Genomic DNA, 17,517 nt, shown 5'->3' with positions numbered 1-17,517 from the left:
GTTCGATCTCCACAGGTACGACATCATAATATCATCCTTTGCGTCTGCAATATCAGAGGAAGCTATACCTCCGCATTGTATCTCCAATCCGACCAGACTTTGGTGCTCTTAGGCCATTATGAGAGGAATACGCCTACTTATCGTGCGACACCACAATTGCCATTATTTCACCACGCCGTAGCCAATTATATGTATTGGAATAAATACACAGAATCGAGGAGGTAGATCGATTGCATCATATATTCAATATGGAACGAAGTCGAATAGTTTCGGCTGACAATGGTTAGAGGTAATCGTCAGCAATTTATGGAGAATTCAAAATAACATTCTTTGTCAACAATCGTATCACCAAATCTGACGTCAGCGGCACTGTTGGTTTCATTGAATCCATTTTCTATTCTAAAATGTGTGATTTAGAACGCGTAATTATCCAATTGCGCACACTGGAAATAAAATGTTCGAAGGTTCTCATTCGGAGCTGTGTCTAGTGCAGTGGTTCCCAACCTTTTTCGACTCATCGCCCCCTTTTGAAGCTCCGCACCGATCATCGCCCCCCAAATATTGGGAAGCGAAAAACAGCACTTCGTCAGGCCTCAAAAAACGTTGGTCTTTGGCCCCATAGGGTGATAAACAAGACCCCCCTCAGTCAGTGGGCTTTTTGTCGCTACATATCGGCTATACCCTACTTCATGTACTGTCTGGTGGGAATCACCGTATTTCCCTAAACGCGCGAAGCGCGACAAATTTATATTATTCATGTTTGAATCAGTCAATATGATCGGGAATTGCAGAGATATTGCTATCAATTTTACATCCTCTTTCTGCTCACGTAATCAGATTTTCCGGTAGAGCTGAGTGTGGTGTGTGTTGGAAAAGGTAGGACCCCTAAATACTAATTTAACATCTTCGGGCGGAATCGCTGCTATATTGACTTCGTTACATGTTACTCTTTCGTGACCTCCTATATCTGCTATGTCAGAAGATATGGAAATCGTCAAAACGTACCAAACTAAAAAGACGAACATGATTTCAAATTGGTATTTCTTTACTGGTAAATAATTTTTTTCCTTGCGGGATGGCATTTGTCCTGTAGCGTTAAGGTCGCAAGGACAGGAACATTCGGCGCCAGTCATTGAGGTGCCTATGGACAATTAAACATATATCTATCGAAGTTTTCGGTCAGCACAAGGGCATTCCTTTTCGGCCAAGGTCTTATTGCTGCTGATCGTTCTGGCATACTTCTCGGAGTCGCATGTTATGGCCTCTAACTTCATATGTCTTGGTGCGTCGTGACCCAGTAATGGCCGACGCCGAAGTCTCCCATTTCCATAAATCATTTGTATTTTTGTTGGGTGACTGGTATCCCAAAATCAAGATCGATAAAAATATGAAATCGCGCCGCCCAGCGCGAAAAATTTTTGAAAAAGTTGCACGAATTTCTAAAACAGTTACTCCATAATTTATGTTAATTCACCAAATCATTTTGGGCCCCCTTCGAGTTCCGGCCCCCACCCCAATTGGGAGGTTTGGGGGGCGGCAGTTACGGTCCTGACTCCAAAATAGCCGTTTTAAACGCGCCATCGCCCCCTATCGCCCCCTTCGTTGTTTTCGCCCCCTATCGGCCCCCTCGTCCGTTTTCGCCCCCCTATCGCCCCCTTCGTTATTTTCGACCCCCTGGACCGCCAAATCGCCCACGTTGGGAACCACTGGTCTAGTGCAACGTTCCATTTGATTATCAGCAGTCAATCTGGTACTTCCGCAGGCCAACGTGTAATATAGTATTTTAGGTCATACGTCTTTAAACTTGAATATTTTCTTCGCGCATGAATACAAGGTTCAACTATATTTTAAAAGGAATAATTGTGGACTGCAAAACGGCAAAGATCTGCTGTGCTTGGATCGATTTGACAACATGCCTAGTGAAAATGCAAGCTAGAAGTTAAAAAAAACAGCCAAGCACGAAGGTGCCTCAACTATCTGAAATAGTTCGCTTGCTTGTTTCACTGTCGTTTCAATTTGAGCTCTTTTCCCGTCTGATGGACGCCTAGATGGGACCGCGCAGGTTTGCAACTTAGGAGGGACAGTGTATAACCTGTATAATACTTTACAATGCATGTCGGACCTACCCCCTGATTTGATTCTATATATCCCATAGTCAGCTGTCAGGCAAACCGGGTTAAAAAAAACTGTCTCATCGACTAGTTTCGTTGCGTTGAATAATGTTGGGGGGGGGGGGGTTTGTATTTGATATTGCATCAGAAGACTAGCTCCATACAGAAAACCGCTTGAATACAGAGGTTGTGACGAAATGCGGAAACTCCTACAAACATACACAAATACACAAACGGTGGAAGGAAGAACATTGTATATTTTGCGGCCTTCGAAATACTATATTAAGTAGAGCCCGATATCACACTTTGAAAGAATTATCGGCATCGGCCATTGGAGGTGAAAAATATCGGCAATAATTGCCACATCACAGTATGATGATAGGAAGTCAACAACAAGGGTTGTAACCAAGTCATAAGGGTCCCCGTCACATGTCAATCTCACTTTTATAGTTTTGGCTCGATTCAAGTCGAGTTATTTTCAATTCACCACCGAGTCAAGTTCTAGTCCAAGTGAGCGAGCAGAGGGTCGAGTTCGAGTCATGGTATTATGACTCGAATCCGATTCCAAGTCATTGTGTTGACTGCCTAGTTTCCAGTTAATGTTTCGCTGAACCCTGTACTTTTTATAAATCGGTTTGGTGATATCGAATGGTTCGCTTTTATAATATACTGATTTTGCTCACTTTTAGTACTTTCTGTTCGCATTTTCAAGTACTAGTACCAAAAGATAAAATCGCAATAGTGTGGTTACTTTATAGTATTCTTCGAAATTACAATCAAATGTCTGTCTTGACCATCTAAGACTCGAGTCATATTACTTGATTCGAGTCATGTGCAATGACTCGAGTCCAAGTCGAGTCAATACACAGTTGCGTCGAGTCATTTCCGTATTTTGATAAAATGACTCGAGTCAAGTCGAGTCATCAGAAAATCTTCATCTTGAAAATGACAGCTGTATCAATATAGCTTGTACAGTGCGTGCGCATGCTCTTAGTGATAGTGCTTATCTCGTGGGTGATATTCGTGTGTTATGTGTGACATGAGACTCCGAATGAGCTCTGAAACCTAGGCCTGGGGAACATGTGAACTGCGTGATTTTCACGCATAGTGTCCCATTAGTTTTTTTCTTATATCCGATATAATAAAACAGCAAAATTTATCGCAATTCAACAGATCCTAGTTGTCTAAGCTATTGATAAATTTACGCAGTCCTGGACATGCGCGCAAGGATGAGCGAACCGACTATTCTGCATTTTAAGCTGAGTGTGACGAATAGCAACGTGGTTTATATCACCACTTACCCAAGCAGTGTGCACGTTACAGCCGATGCAGCGCCGGAATATTCATAGTGACACCAGTACTTGATAGTATACTAAGCTGCATCACAAATTTGGCGCATCAAATCAGAATTACTTTACTGGAGTCGGCCGACTAGATATATGGCCTGTGAAATGTTGTAATCGGGCCGAGGCAAAAGAGTCCGAGTAGACTACCACTTGAATAATTCGATCCAATGATGAGGAAGTAGATAAGCAGCTCAGTAAAACGTTGGGTTTTAAGTACTTTTCAGATGTAATTGGAATACGTGTATGAATATTGGAATACGTGTACGGTTTATTATTGAACTTACCGCTGCGCGACAGTTGGTGAGCAAAACAAGTCACAGGAGTACCGGTCAGCGTTAAATCAAGGTCTTACTAAAATGTTTCACCAAAAGTACCAATCCGTTTAACCTATTCTACCTACCTTCATGATATGAGGCGGTACAGTGCGCAAAACATCGTACATAGGAATCACGGCATAGAATGTCAAGTGAAACTAGCACTTAAATATGCTAAATATTGCTATAATTTTATTTGGTCATTGCTTTGATCTCGTCCGTATGGTCGGTGTTCCGGACAAAATACGACGGGTTTGGATATAAAAATGAAATGGACATGTTCTTAAATTATCGTAATTATGTTGCGTAGCAGTGTTTCATCTGAAATACCTTATATTTCAATATTTCCACTCACCGTAAATAGTAGTATAATTTTTACCGACGGTATATAACGAGGTGAATATCTGTATGTTCGTGTGCTGATTAGGGTCAGTTGCTCTACATGCACGCGCATGCTCTTAGTCAGGGGCGGGCAACTTCTCCAGTCGGCGGGCCGGATATAGGAAAATGAAGTACTTGGCGGGCCGGATTGCTGAATCGATACAATATTCACCCATTTATCCACATATACACGTAATAAATCGCCATTTCTCGCTGATAATGGCGAAGAGAATGTGGATTTGAGAATAACATTGTCATGCAGTCGCCGCCATGTCTGCTTCTCTCTGATTAATCAACACGCGGCGCAATCCCTAATTAAGATTTCAAGGCGTTCGATAAGCCCGGTAACCCTGATTCACCAAGATATCAGTTCATGAGGGTTGAGTAGGTGACGAGATAGCGTCGTTGTTTAACTGTGCTGCCGATCATTAATCTCGATATTGAATTCATGTGGCCCGCGTCCTCTATATACCAAATTTGAAAAGTGGCCTGCGACCCGTTTTGAGTTGGCGACCCCTGGCATAAGCGGTGCCTTACAAAAGCCTAGAAGAGTGCCGTGCTACAAGTCGGCGGTTACAGAATCAAAAATAAGAAATATCAGCCTGGTGTAAATGACCATTATAGTTAACAAAAGTCATGATTACCACAGACGACATTAGGGTTGAGTGAATCGTAAATGTCGATAATGCAAGTCTTCTCGCTTCGACGAACTTTCGCGTAAGCTCCACTCTCACAACGCTTGCGTGTGCGCAGCCGCATACACGACACGTATATAATAACATACAGTCACTAAAATTTGACGTAGTAAGCAGAGTGGGGAATGTCGGCAGACTGGGGCCGCGGGCCCATTATCATGTAAGACGGAAAACTGTCCGCGGGCCGGACAAAATCCCTTCGCGGGCCGGATCCGGCCCGCGGGCCGTATGTTGCCCACCCCTGCTCTTAGTGATAGTGCTTATCTCGCGGGTGATATTCGTGTGTTATGTGTGACATGAGACTCCGAATGAGCTCTCAAACCTAGGCCTGGGGAACATGTGAACTGCGTGATCGTCACGCATAGTGTCCCATTAGTTTTTTTCTTATATCCGATATAATAAAACAGCAAAATTTATCGCAATTCAACAGATCCCAGTTGTTTAAGATATTGATAAATTTACGCAGTCCTGGACATGCGCACAAGGATGAGTGAACCGACTATTCTGCAACGTGGTTTATAACAGCGCTTACCCAAGCAGTGTGCAGTGTGCACTAGGGATATGACTAAAAAAATATTTTTGCCTGTAGCAGGAATTGATGAACATTTTGGTATAAATTAATAAAATTATTATCATTTTGTTCAAATCGAAAAAAATGTCCCGCACAAACTAACATCAATTTCGACACTGGTCCAAATATGGAAAAAATTTAAAATTCAAAGATATTCTTTGCTACAAATTTAATCTTCAAATATATGTCCTTTTACACTTATTGTAAAGTTCATTCATCAATTTGACTTCCCTTTCTGTTATTATGTTAGTGCCAGGGACATCTACGACGGACATATCCGACTTTCAACGGGGTTTTTGGGCACTTAATCGCTGCAGGACATTCGACCGCAAAGATAGCAGCAAATAATCTTTGGTATATTCTAGAGCCGATAACTCCAATACATTCAGCCGATATTGAAAAGAAGTTGGATGTATACATATCAGCACATTTTCAAATCTTCAGAGGGCATTTATTTGAACATCTTTGCAGCCATTGTTATACTTCAACATAAAATGAACTAGAAAGGCTGCATCTGGACACCTGTAAAGTGTAAGCTATATGAAATATATCGATATTCTCAGTCTAGCGATCAAAGATTATAGTTTTCTGGCTTCCTTCCGCCATGTTGTGACGTCACACGCAAATTGTCATTGATTTTTCAGCTCCAATGCCCGATACCGATAATTCTTTCAAAGTGTGATATCGTCTTGATGTTATCGACGAACCGATAATCGGTCGGGCTCTATTAGTATATTCCATCTTTAGACATCTGGTTAGAATACCAGTCTTCCTGACACGCATTTGCGATAAATAAGCATCTGTAGAGTTATTCTCTATCTGGGGAAGTGGAAGTACGCAGTAATGGCTCTTGAGCACCCTCTCGCATTGCGTAGAGATGGAAGTTTATGCCATTTGATCAGTGGTAATCTATACTATTTTCTTTGAAAGAACGGCATGTTCTGCACATGCCATGGATAAACTTAAAATCAGCCCTATTATTTTCATCTGAAATTCGTGCTTGGTGGATTGCACCTAGTTTTCGTAGTGTTTTATCACATCATCTCCAAATTTGTAGCTGAGAGTTGGATTTCTTGAAGACGTTGGATCGAAGAACTATAATATATGCTTTAAGAATCGATAATATGATGTTGGCAAGGGATATGAAAACCCATGCTCATCATTGCATTTCGCAGTTTCGAAACAACGCCATTCTGCCGTCCAGTATCAACAGATGCTACTGTGTAACATATGATATATAAGACTTTCAAATTTTCCTGTAGATCATATTCTTCTAAGCGGTTTTCTAGACCGCTGAAAATACCTAGAGTTATTCTACTTTCGCCTTTTCGAACACCCAGTTTGATTTGTGCCAGACAAATTGAAATTATACGATGTATACAGTCTACATCTAAAATCAGCATTAATAATTATTTAATAATTATTTAATATTGACTGTAAACAAGAACACGATAGGAATAATTCAATCTAAGCGATCAAAATGTTCCAAAATACTATTTTAAATCTTCGCAATTGGAATTGGGTCAGTTAAATTCAAATCAGTCGATAAATAAATTATATAGTCCGTATCTATAAAAGAAAGCTTATCCTCCATACAGTGAAAACTGGAAAATTTTTGTGCGGGAGGTTTTTGTTCAAACAGTCTTAACTTTTGTGAGTTTTGAAATTAGGACACAAAAGCTCATCATTTGTGACTACAGGACACACAAAATTTTGATTTTTTTTCTAGTCATAACCCTAGTGTGCACGTTACAGGCGATGCAGCGCCTGAATATTCATAGTGACACCAGTACTTGATAGTATACTAAGCTGCATCACAAATTTGGCGCATCAAATCAGAATTACTTTACTGGAGTCGGCCGACTAGATATATGGCCTAAATGTTATAATCGGGCCGAGGCAAAACAGCCCGAGTAGACTACCACTTGAGTAATTCGATCCAATGATGAGGAAATAGATATGCAGCTCACTAAAACGTTGGGTTTTGAGTACTTTTCAGATGTAATTGGAATACCTCTGTGATGCTGATACCACATCAGCAGAAATATGATGACCGGGTGAATCATTGTGAATGTACATGGATAACATGATTTTTTTTTCTGTTTATAAAATTTAGGAACAACTGGAATATGTGTTGCCAGATTTCAAAATTCTCATAAAAAACGATTGCGAGCTCTTAATATATAGAGGTAGTCAACAAAAAGGATCCTGTTCCGCCAAATAGACATCCAAATGCCTATATTTTAACGATAAAACCAAAAAATCATATTCGCCCCTCTGCGGCCCCAAGGGCAGATTCACTCATTGCTACAAGTCGAAATGACTATCCCAACATTACCCCAAAAGATATTTCAGTCTTCGGAACAGAATAGGGGACCTAGCAGAATCTTTTGAAAATGGATATTTTTTCAAGAAATAGATATGCCCGTAATGATATTATAACGGATATTTAAAAATCATTTTCACCCCTCTGCGACCCTAAGGGCAGATCCACTTCTTGCCACAAGTTGAAATGACTATGCCAACATTATCCTAAAAATTATTTAAGCTTTCGGAACACAATGGGGGACCAAGCAGAATCTTTTGAAAATGGATAATATTTCAAGAAATAAGGGTGCCCGTAATGATATTATAACGCAGGGGTGGGCAACATACGGCCCGCGGACAGTTTTCTGTCTTACATGATAATGTGGCCCGCGGCCCTAGTATTCAGAGATTCCCTACTACTTGCGTAAACGTAAAATGTTAGTGACTGTATGTTATTATACACATGTATGCGCACTGCGCAGTGAGCGAGGGTGGTGCTTACTCGTAAGTTAGTCGAAGCGAGAAGACTTGCATTATCGGCATATACGATGTACTCAACCCGAACATCATTTGTGGTAATCATGGTGTTTGTCGACTACAATGGTCATTTACACTAGGCCGATATTTCATATTTTTGATTCCGTAACCACCGACTTGTAGCACGGCACACTTCTAGGCTTTCCACTTTGAAACTTCGTAGAGGCCGCGGGCCGCATGAATTCAATATCGAGATAAAATAGGCCACACAGTTGAACAACCACGCTATATCTCATCACCTACTACACCAGGATGGCCAACCTGCGGCCGTAAGGGAAATTTGTGCGGCCGTGGATAAGTAATTCAATTAGTACCGTATGTGTTGGCGGCCGTCGACATGCAATTTGAATTTACAAATTGAGTCCCGATTTTTTGAGAGATCCTAATCAATCTTCAAAATTTCTTCGCGCTGCGCGCGATTCAATGTGCCTTCGTTTATCGATTTTAATATAGTGGCGCCCTTTGCAATCATAGCCCCACAGTACAGACGTGAACAGCAGAGGAAAATGATGCGCCTCATATAGAAGTACCAACTCGGAGTCTTGTACTCCTCACTTTACGGACAACCTTGATGGTAGGTCAAGAAATGACAGGTTGCAACCAAGTGACTAATTATAATTGGCCCACCCGAAGATACATCATCATTTATGTCTTGTCCTAAATTTTCGCAAAATCAAATCTCCAGTTGAATCTGATGACATGGGAGGAGAAATAATAGGAAAAATACTATTATTTATGACGAAATTCATAGGTGAATCAGAAAATATTTTCGCGCTTCGCGCGATTATGTACGGCCCATAACATGACCACAGTGACCAGTCACCAGTGACCACTCGCGAAGTCGGTGCGTATAGTAAGCCTATGTGATTGAATAGATAAGTCCGGAGTTCACCGAAAAAGGACATGGTGTAGCGACTCTACAAGGCGCGCTCGTCAATCGTCTGATTATTTGATTGCCAATTTGTGAATGTTTGCGCGTCGCTTTTCAATGCATGCATGTTGATGCGTTTACTGGCCAGTTACTAACTTCGCTCGCAATAAACGGAGCTCTCGCTTCATTGGTGACCCCGACGAGCAGGAACGTATTCCTGCACTACGAGCATGGATCAGCAAGCAGGCAAGCAGAATGCAGTAGCTGTTAAGCTTCCAACCTTTTGGGCAGAGGAGCCACGAGTTTGGTTTCGACAGGCGGAAGCACAGTTCGCCTTGAAAGGAGTAACTGCAGATGAAACCAAATTCTATTACGTAGTTTCAGCTTTAGATCAGACCACAGCAAAACGACTAATAGAACTCTTGGACAATCCTCCACAGGCAGAGAAGTATAACACGATCAAAAGCAAGTTATTACTGTCTTTTGCCTTGTCTCCACAAGAGCGAGCTGCACGTCTGTTAAATATGTCACCTCTTGGCGACAGAAAACCGACAGAGATGATGGACGAAATGCTCGCACTGCTAGGAGATCATCACCCCTGCTTCCTTTTCAAACACTTTTTCTTACAGCAAATGCCGGAAAACATACGGATAGTGCTGGCAAAAGAGGATCTAGATAACCCCCGAGATTTGGCTCAGCGGGCTGATCAAATGTGGCTATCGAGATCCAGCGATTACTGAATTAGTAAATTGAGTAAGAACAAACCGACCAGTCCTAATACGATGGAAACGGCTTCAAACTTCTGCTTCTACCATCGACGATTTGGCAAGAAGGCACGACAATGTTGCCCTCCCTGTGCTTGGCAGCAGGAAAACGACGAAGCCGGTTGTCCCCAGTAAACGGAGCAACCGGCAACAAATTATTTTACCTGCAAGAAGACCTGAGGTCCAACTTCCTTTTTCTTGTCGATACCGGGGCGGAAGTAAGCGTATTCCCACCCACCAGGCTCGAACGGAGACACAAAACCTCTGGTCCGCTGCTTACGGCCGCGAACGGAAGCATCATACGTACTTACGGAACCAAGCGTCTTTCTTTGGTTTTCCCGTCAGGCAAATATGGTTGGGAATTTACCTTGGCCGACGTGTCCCAGCCGTTGCTGGGAGCAGATTTCCTTAGGGCGCAAGATTTGCTGGTTGATGTCAAACACCATCGCCTTATTCATTTGCATTCCCTAACCAGCGTTCCTCTCGGTATTAGTGAACATGTTTCGCTTGGTCTTAATTCGGTCAGCACGGGAAGGTCTTGCTACGCGCAAATCTTAGCCGAATTTCCCGAGATTATTACCCCGCATTTTACGCATGTACAACCCAAGCACAAGGTGGAGCATCTCATCTCAACTACCGGACAGCCTATTCATTCTCGTGCAAGACGGTTGGCACCTGATAAACTCGCCATCGCACAAACTGAGTTCAATAAAATGCTAGAGTTGGGAATCATCCGCCGTTCTTCGAGCCAATGGTCTTCGCCTTTGCACATGGTGCCCAAGGGTTCCGGAGGGTGGCGGCCTTGTTGAGATTACAGGCGTCTTAATACCACCACGCAGCCAGACCGTTACCCCATCCCACATCTTCAAGACTTCACCGCGCGTCTCGCAGGATCAAATGTATTTTCTAAAATCGACCTGGTGCGAGGTTACCATCAGGTTCCCGTGGCACCTGATGACATTCCGAAAACGGCTATTACCACACCATTCGGATTGTTCGAATTCCTACGCATGCCATTCGGGCTTAAAAACGCAGCGCAGACATTTCAGCGAATGATGGACATGGCTTGCCAGTCACTTGATTTTGTCTTCGTCTTCCTCGACGATATCTTGGTAGCGAGCGAGTCGCTTTCGCAACACAAACGACATCTTCACGAACTTTTCGGAAGCTTTTCCGGAAACTTTCGGAAACTTTTCCAAGCACGGACTTGATAAATGCCAGTTCGGAAAACCCGTCATAGATTTCCTCGGCCACCGGGTCGATAATCACGGTGCTAAACCACCACCCGGAAAGGTAGACGCAATTTTGAAATCCCCCCGGCCCACAACAGTGAAAGGCCTTCAGGAATTTACGAGGATGATCAATTTTTATCATCGGTTCATACCCGAGGCAGCGAAAATCAAGATGCCTCTCTATGGTGCTCTTTCTGGAAATCCAAAAACGCTACTTTGGACAACTGAGATGGACACTGCAATGGCAAAAGCAAAAGAAGCTCTAGCCAGCCCCACACTTCTGCATCATCCTTTACCAGATGCAAAGACTGCTTTTACGGTCGATGCCTCGCAATACGCAGTTGGGGCAGTTTTGGAGCAATTCATAGACCAACGCTGGAGGCCATTATAGCGTTCTTCAGTAAACACCTCCGACCACCGGAGCTCAAGTACAGTGCTTTTGATCGGGAATTGTTGGCTCTGCACCTTGCCATTCGACATTTCCGGTATTTTCTTGAGGGCCGCAACTTTACAGCCTTTACTGACCACAAGCCACTGACGTTCGCATTTGCGAAGATATCAGAGCCTTGGTCGGCGCGTCAGCAACGTCAACTGTCGGCAATCTCCGAGTTTACCACAGATATTCAGCACATTGATGGGAAAAACAATCGTGTAGCTGACGCTCTTTCGCGAATTGCAATTTCTAATGTACAGAACCCGTTACTCGACTTAGATTATGAGGCAATGGCGAAAGCCCAGCTTGACCCGGAGGTACAAGCATATCGTACGGCAATATCAAATCTACGCATCGAAAACCTTCCGCTTGGAACGGCCGGCCTTACCTTACTTTGCGACACTTCTAGAGGTACGCCACGCCCAGTAGTCCCTCGCTCTTGGCGAAGGGAGGTCTTTGAAGTTGTACACGGACTCTCGCATCCTTCGATCAGAACAACACGAAAACTGGTGGCATCAAAATTTGTATGGCATGGGTTGAAGAAAGAGGTCGGATTATGGGCAAAACAATGTGTTCCGTGTCAACGCGCTAAAGTACACACACACATCCGGGCACCGCTAGCGGATTATCCACCTACAACTTCTCGTTTTCAGTCGGTAAACATTGACATCGTGGGACCATTGCCAATGTCACAAGGTAAAACGTACCTGCTGACAGTAGTAGAACGTTTCACTCGCTGGCCGGAGGCGATACCAATGGAGGACTCGACGACATTAACGTGCGCTAGGGCATTCATCGCCAACTGGGTGGCGCGCTTCGGTATTCCAGCACACATTTCCTCCGATCGAGGACCGCAATTTACTTCGCATTTATGGGCCCAACTCAATCAGCTACTAGGCGTGATCCTACACAGAACTAGTTTTCACCCGCAAGCCAATGGCCTCGTTGAACGCTTCCATCGACATTTGAAAAGTTCCCTTATGGCAAGACTCACTGGTCCAAACTGGCTGGATGAGCTACCATGGGTTCTTTTAGGCATCCGCACAACACCCAAAGAGGATTTGGACGCCTCTTCGGCCGAACTTGTGTACGGTGCTCCATTGACGGTTCCCGGCGATTTTGTTTCTTTTTCAGGAGAAAGCGCACATCGGGATTTGCCAACGTTACAGGAAAAGATTCGCAATCTCCTTCCACGTCCTATGTCACGACCAGGGCTGTGGAGTCGGTAAATTTTACCACCGACTCCGGCTCCGACTCCACACATTTTCAATATACCGACTCCGACTCCGACTCCTGAGTCTTTAAACGTACCGACTCCGACTCCGACTCCTGGGTCTTTAAACGTACCGACTCCGACTAGACGTACCGACTCCCGACTCCGACTCCGACTCCAGCATTATTACCAATTCACCTCGAAAATTATATGCCACATTGTCGGTTGAATGACTATCATACAACCATTAAACATATGCAAACATATGATTAACTGTAGCATGCTAAATTGTTTCATTGTGGCACAGCTCGAATTATCCATTATGCAATTAACATGAAATAAAGATTTGCTAAATATCCTTCCTTATTCAATTTTTATAACATGGACTCTCTAATATCCTGAAATGTATGAATCATTCAAATATGGAAGATATCCAATCCTGTATTATAAAAATGTAGATAAAAAATCCAAGTGTAGCTCTTGTGTATGACTCAGCAACTAATAAAGAAATCGAACTTACTAATTTTGTCATTACACACTATCCTGATTACAAGCACAAACACTCTTACTACTAGTAATAGACATTGGTCATGAATGGAATTTAGTTGAGTAGTCAACATGTACTTAATCAAGTATTCAAGGATTGGGACTTGCAGTCTTTTTTAATCATTTGTTCGACCCAAACAGCTAAGCTACACTACAAATATTTTAAATTTTGTCAAATGGGAAGCATCGTTTGGTCATTTTTACAATTTACAAAACCAGCCGATGCATTTTCTCTGTCAGAGTATCATGGTATAATTCCAAAAATTGCATCACTTTTGACTGCATCGCGAAAACGCATCTTGCGTTTTTCTTCCCCTCTGCAACTGAGTTGTAATTTGCAAGTAATGTCTTTTATCTATATCAGGGGTGGGCAACTTTTTCGGCGAAAGGGACACCTGAGATTTACGAACCATTGCGCGGGCAACGGGAATGTTGATAACCTTTTTTTAGTCGTCGATAGGAGCGAACCGAATTATGAAACAATACTTATATTTATACGCTCTAAAATTGATAACATTATGTCATGCAACTGTGCAGTGCGCAATCAGGCCCTGGCCGCGCGAAGCGCGAATTTTTTTTGCAAGATAACGACTGAATTGGCTATAGCTATATCAATAAGTATGTCGCTAACATACATTGGGGGTCGCATCTGTATACCACTGGGCTCATTTGGCAAGGACAGGATTATTCGACGTTTAGACATAGCAAAATCGACGGTATCAGTGAACATGCCTCTATCATTTTGTGCAAATTTTTTGTCGACGATCTCACTGCGAGTGCACAAGCAAAGCCGTATTTCCTAATTGCGAATATTGGTTGACTCAATTCTGTGAATAATATGTATTCATAATTTTCTGAAGGGGGCTCAAATACTGAATGCAAGAAATCTAGTGACAGTAAATCATGCGAAGTACCGAGAAAATTTCAAGTCAAATAAATCTGCTATGAAATATTCTACTTCATGGTTATATACGAAGATCTGGGATAAATGTGGCTGACCCCTGGATACGTCTATGCCTCAGAACTGTTGTTTTAGTCATCATCAAATTTCGCGGTACTGCTAACCAAATTTTGGTTGGCCTTGCAATTGTACCTCGATTTCATAAATAATTTCGAGAATTACCTCGCAGGCCACACCTAACCTTCTCGTGTGCCAAATTTGGCCTGCGTTCCACGGGCTGGCCGCACCTGATCTGTATGGTTAATATTAACAGTGATTGATGGTACGTGAAAATTATATTGAAAATTCTTTGAAAGAAAATGTTTTCATGATAGAGAAGTTGGAGTCGGAGTCGGAGTCGAAGTCAAAGTCATTCTTACAAACTCCGACTCCGACTCCAGTCAGTATTTTCCCATCGACTCCGACTCCGACTCCAGCTATTATAGTTTTCACGACTCCGACTCCGACTCCGACTCCATCAAGCGAAAATTACCCCGACTCCGACTCCGACTCCACCGACTCCGACTCCGACTCCACAGCCCTGGTCACGGCACGGCACGTCAAAAACCGCAGTTCCCGGAAGTTTGAAAGAATGCACATACGTGTTCATTCGAAAGGATGCACACCGACCACCGTTGACCAAACCTTACGACGGACCGTACAAGGTTCTGAAGAAATCGACGAAATCATTTACGCTATCCATGGGCGGCAGAACAGAAGTGGTGCCCGTCGATCGTCTAAACCCGGCGTATATGGATCTAAACCAGTGGTTCTTAACCTTGCCCCCAGCGCCCCCCAGGGGGCGCTGGCGATGTTGAAGGGGGGCGGAAACGCTCAGGGGGCGATATGGGGGGCGCTGGGCTCAGGGGGGCGGTATGGGGGGCGCTGGAGAAAAAGGCTTCGCAGTAGATGATGTGGTGATAGGACATATCCTTAATGAGTATTCAGAGCAAATTATCACCGAAAACTTCGTTACATATAGCCTTCAAAATACATATATGGTTAATTGTCCATGGGCGCCTAAAAAACTGACACCAAATGTTCATGTCTTGGCAATCTGAACCCCAGAAGACGAATTCCATCTGGCAGGGAAAAATTATATGTCAGTGAAGAAATACCAATCTGAAATCGTGTGCGTCTTTTAGTTTAGTACGATTGGGCGACAGGGATATTCCTGTTGGGCGATATCCCCATTGAGTGATTCTATATTTTTTGATATTGCAGACAGGGGGTCACGAAATAACATCATGCAACGAAGTCATACCAACGGGTTCGCCCGCCCGAATATGTTTAATTATTAGTAACGGGCCCTACAGTTTCCAAGAAACCTCACAATGTTCGCTTCAAGTTTTGATGAGTCTGCGCACACTCAACAACTCACTGCCCTGACCCGTGGACAACAGTGCGTATCGACTAAAAAACGGTAATAACTTCGGATTTGTTGTGCGCAACGTAGATTTTCTGTGCGCAGAGACCGTGTCAGCACTGCGCACGTGCGCAGCTTAGAGGGAACATTGCACCTCCCTCAGCTCTACCGGTAAATGTGTTTACGTGAGCAGAGAGAGGATAAAAATTATTCTCAATTTACATGCAATTTCCGATGATATTGACCAATTTAATCATTAATTAGTGAAATTTTTCGCGCTTCGCGCGACTAGGCGACAGTAGCTGCCTCAGTGAATGGACACCCAATGTAGATACCTAACAGGCTTTCAGCAAATAGAGGACAGCCTAATGGGGGTCTGGGAGTGAAGTCCCCCGGAAGCTTGGTTAATCACCCGATGGACGTCCAGGACCAACGTTCTTTGTTTGGGGGGGGGGGCTGGCGAAGTGCTGTAACGGCCCTGGTGACGAATAATTGTGCCTGCGGGCACGCCCGAATATGTTTGATTATTAATTACATGCCCTTTATCTTCCCATACAACAGCTCACTCAGTTTATCGCGACGTATATATGTAATTGCCACCTATTCATTCATGCATTATAGAAAATTTTGGTACCTAGGGTGACCAGGCCACACAAACTTTGCTGACCATCGAAATCACGATAGGGGGTTCGTGGGGGCGAAGGGCGTGGGTGCGCAAGGCAATCGTTTTTAGGGGGTTGACGAAGTGCTGTTACGGCCCTCCCTCTTACTCATTGTCTTTATTACATTCCTTACATTATGAAGTTTGGGGGGCGCTGGAGCACGATAATTTTTGAAAGGGGGCGCTGGAGGAAAAAAGGTTAAGAACCACTGATCTAAACGAACCAGTGGAAGTAGCACAACCTGCAAAACGGGGCAGACCACCGCGGCAACCAAGTGAGATCGAGCAACCGCGCGATTTTCAAAATGCAAGAAGATCGTAACGCAACAGGCATCCTCCATCTCGCTACGGTTCCTGAGGATCCCCGCCGCTGGAGGGGGATGGTGTAGCGACTCTACAAGGCACGCTCGTCAATCGTCTGATTATTTGATTGCCAATTTGTGAATGTTTGCGCGTCGCTTTTCAATGCATGCATGTTGATGCGTTTACTGGCCAGTTACTAACTTCGCTCGCAATAAACGGAGCTCTCGCTTCAATGGACACTTTAGCATGTGTATTTGGCGTCCAGATAGTTCATTATGACTATGCCTGGAATGCGGCCGTAGGCTACATGAGTAGTCGAAATGCGGCCATGAATGGCAAAAAGGTTGGCAACCCCTGTACTAAATTCTAATGAAGAGATATCTTGGTGAATTTTTGATACCGGGCTCATCGAACGCCTTCAAATCTTAATTAGGGATGGAATCGTGTTGATCGATCAGAGAGAAAAAAACCACCACATTGTCTTCGTCACTATTAAAATACATCCGTCACTATTAAAATACATTCATTAAATACGGTTTATTCCTTGTGTATGTGGATAAATGGGCGAATATTGTTTCGATTCAGCAATCCGGCCCGCCAAGTATTTAATTTTCCTATATCCGGCCCGCCGACTGGAGAAGTTGCCCGCCCCTGTCATAACGGATATTTAAAAAATCATATTCACCGCACTGCGATCCCAAGGGCAGATCCACTCCTTGCTACAAGTCGAAATGACTATCCCAACTTTACCCCAATAGATATTTCAGTCTTCGGAACACAATAGGGAACCTAGCAGAATCTTTTGAAAATGGATATTTTTTCAAGAAATAGATAGATATGCCTGTAATGATATTATAACGTATATTTAAAAAATCATTTTCACCCCTCTGCGACCCCAAGGGCAGGTCCACTCTTTGCTACAAGTC

General features: G+C 43.5%; 1 protein-coding gene and 1 pseudogene across 1 annotated transcript in view; one reads left to right on the top strand and one right to left on the bottom strand.

Moving 5' to 3' along the window:
* The window catches only part of LOC145447823 (uncharacterized), a 245,308-nt gene that overhangs the window by 223,501 nt on the left and 4,290 nt on the right, over positions 1-17,517 (bottom strand). The gene's annotated exons all lie outside the window — the stretch shown is intronic.
* Positions 9,283-10,745, top strand: LOC145449213 (uncharacterized; annotated as a pseudogene).

The sequence above is a fragment of the Botryllus schlosseri genome, chromosome 10 (assembly GCF_051294905.1).
Source record: "Botryllus schlosseri isolate E-star chromosome 10, Bs_hap1, whole genome shotgun sequence".
NCBI lineage: Eukaryota > Metazoa > Chordata > Ascidiacea > Stolidobranchia > Styelidae > Botryllus > Botryllus schlosseri.
Note: the sequence above shows the minus strand (reverse complement) of the source record. Positions and strands in the feature narration are given on the sequence as shown.